The sequence below is a fragment of the Nycticebus coucang genome, chromosome 2 (assembly GCF_027406575.1).
Source record: "Nycticebus coucang isolate mNycCou1 chromosome 2, mNycCou1.pri, whole genome shotgun sequence".
Taxonomy (NCBI): Eukaryota; Metazoa; Chordata; class Mammalia; order Primates; family Lorisidae; genus Nycticebus; species Nycticebus coucang.
The window spans coordinates 25,627,227-25,630,445 of record NC_069781.1 but is presented as its reverse complement, the minus strand read 5'-3'; the positions used below and the strand labels follow the sequence as shown (position 1 = coordinate 25,630,445).

The window sequence follows — 3,219 nt, the reverse complement described above, 5'->3', positions numbered from 1 at the left end:
TATTGGACCATCCTGAGAGATGCTTAAAAACAATAGATGTCGGGCGGCGCCTGTGGCTCAAGGAGTAGGGCACTGGTCCCATATGCCAGAGGTAGTAGGTTCAAACCTAGCCCCAGCCAAAAAAAAAAAAAAAAAAAAAAAACACAATAGATGTCAACGAATCAGATAAATTCTCTAGATTTTGTTTGTAAGCTAGTACCATGCTGCAAGAAAGAACACACCCGTGCCTTCCATCTTTATCGTAATGTTCCTTGATCACCTGGCTAGAAGAACTTTTACAATTTTGGATCCTCTGACAAACATAGTTATCTATCAAATCAGGCTGATGCAGAACAGGAAGAGGTGCTTTATTATTATGGGGGTGAAGGAACCATTAAGATTCTCCTAAACCTTGTGGTTTTTTCCCCAGGTACTTTCCACCTAAATAAGTTTTTATTCTTACCTTGATCTTAGTCAAAAGGCTGAGAATTGATTTTCCTACCTTATATTATTTCACTCTCAAGTGCATATCTATTGTTTTTGTCATAAGGGATACATGTGCATTGAAAATCCATAGTATACATAGGCCAATCTAAGCAGGCATCTGTGATTAACATATCAAAAGTCTTTTGCAAAAAAACACTGGAAAATAAAATTAAGAATAAGATAAAACATTAATAAACTAAAAATCAAACAGATTTGAGAGGATCAAAACAAGTGAAAGGCAGGTTCTTTGAAAATACTTCTACATGATGGCTTAAGAAAAAGAGAAAAGCCACAACAGGAAAAAAACAGCAACTAAAAAATGTGTATAGGTTGGGCACAGTGGCTCATGTCTGTAATTTCAACTCTTTATGAGGCTCAGGAGAGAGGATAGCCTGAGTCCAAGAGTTTGAGGCCAGCCTTGGCAAAACAGTGCGAACCTGTCTTTAAAAAAAAAAAAATTAGCCAGTTGTGGTGGTATGTACCTGTAGTGCCGAGTACTTTGGAGACGGAAGCAGGAGGGTCAAACCCAGGAGTTCGAATGCAGTGGGATATGACTATACCACTACACTCCAGACAGAGTGAGACTCTGTCTCAAAAAAAGGAGGGGAGGTATAATTACTGAGGCAAAGATTTAAAAACATTATAAACTTTAAAAAAATACATCATCGTCCCAGTAGAGGGGAATAAGGGGCAGGGGGACAAAAGCTACAACACCAAATATGAATTGTGTAAGTTGGATGACGGAAACAAAGTTTCATTTACACTACTCTACCTTTATAAACACTTGAAATTTTTCATAAAAACACTGGCTTAAAAGATAAAAGGTAAACACATTAATAAACTAAAAATCAAACAGATTTTTCCGTAGCTCAGTGGGTGGAGTGCCGTAGCTCAGTGGGTAGAGTGCCAGCCACATACCCCGAAGCTGGTGGGTTTGAGCCTGGCCTGGGCCTGCTAAACAACAATGAAAACGGCAACCAAAAAATAGCCAGGCTTTGCGGTGGGTGCCTGGAATCCCAGCTACTCGGGGAGGTGGAGGCAAGAGAATCACTTAAGCCTAAGACTTTGAGATTGCTGTGAGTTGTGACACTATAGCACTCTACCGAGGGTGACAAAATGACTCTGTCTCAAAAAAAAAAAAAAAAAAGAACTTATTGGGGATGACAGGTAACCAAATAGTTATTTTTAAAATAGATAAGGGGCTCTTCCCCTAAGCGGCCTGAGGTGATTTGTGAAAATGGTTTGCTATTCACTTGACCCAGAAAACCCCACAAAGTCATGCAAGAGGCTCAAAATCTTCGTGTTCACTTTAAGAACACACATGAAACTGTCCAGGCCATCAAGGGTATGCATATACGAAAAGCTACCAAGTATCCAAAGGAGGTCACTTCAAAGAAACAATGTGTACCATTCCGACTTTACAATGGTGGAGTTGGTAGGTATGCCCAGGCCAAACAGTGGGGCTGGACACAGGGTGGGTGGCCCAAAAAGAGTGCCGAATTTTTGCTGCATATGCTTAAAGATGCAGAGAGGAATGCTGAACTTGAGGGTTTAGATGTAGATTCTCTGGTCGTTGAGCATATCTAAGTGAACAAAGCACCCAAGATGCGTTGCCGAACTTGCAGAGCTCATGGTCGCGTTAACCCATCCATGAGCTCCCCCTGCCACATGGAGGTGATCCTTACTGAAAAGGAACAGATTGTTCCCAAACCAGAAGAGGAGGTAGCACAGAAGAAGAAGATATCCCAGAAGAAACTGAAGGAACAAAAACTTACGGCACGGGAATAGATGCAACATAAAATAAACACAAATAACAGTAAAAGGAAAAATAAAATAAAATAAAATAGATAAGGGTCTTAGGAAGCTGAGGCAAGAGAATTGCTTAAGCCCAAGAGTTTGAGGTTGCTGTGAGCTGTGACATCACAGCACTCTACCAAGGGTGACATAGTGAGACAATGATACAATAATAATAATAAAATGGATAAGGGGGGAAAATTCAAGTGTTTATTTTGTCTTTCCCATAGAAATTACCTCAAAGTAACCAAATAGTTGACATTGCAAAGTTTCTCTTGTATAAAAGAAATCCAATTAATACAGACAAAAAGAATGCTAGAGCTTTGCTGCTTACAGCCCTTAAAAACAAGTGAATCTAGGCAATGACTGTCAATGGCTGCTGCCATTTGCAAAGTACCTACTGCCATTTGCACAGTACTCTTTTTTTTTTTTTGTAGAGACAGAGTCTCACTTTATGGCCCTTGGTAGAGTGCCGTGGCCTCACACAGCTCACAGCAACCTCCAACTCCTGGGCTTAAGCGATTCTCTTGCCTCAGCCTCCCGAGTAGCTGGGACTACAGGCGCTCACCACAACGCCCGGCTATTTTTTGGTTGCAGTTCAGCCGGGGCCGGGTTTGAACCTGCCACCCTCGGTATATGGGGCCGGTGCCTTACTGACTGAGCCACCTTAAAAAGAAAAACAAAGAGGCTGGGCACAGTGGGTCACACCCGTACTTCTAGCACTCTGGGAGGCTGAGGTGAGTGGATTGCTTGAGCTCTCCAGTTCAGAGACCAGGCTGAGAAAGAGCAAGACCCCGTCTCTAAAAATAGCTGGGCGTTGTGGCAGACGCCTGTAGTCCCAGTTACTTGGGAGGCTGAGGCAAGAGGATCACTTGAGCCCAAGAGTTTGAGGTTGCTGTGAGCTACGATGCCAAAGCACTTTACTGATTGTGACAAAGTGAGATTGTCTCCAATAAATAA

The 3,219-nt window shown here is 42.1% G+C and overlaps 1 pseudogene; it reads left to right on the top strand.

Moving 5' to 3' along the window:
- Positions 1-1,702: 1,702 nt before the first annotated feature.
- Positions 1,703-2,253, top strand: LOC128568108 (60S ribosomal protein L17-like; annotated as a pseudogene).
- The last annotated feature ends 966 nt before the right edge of the window (positions 2,254-3,219 follow it).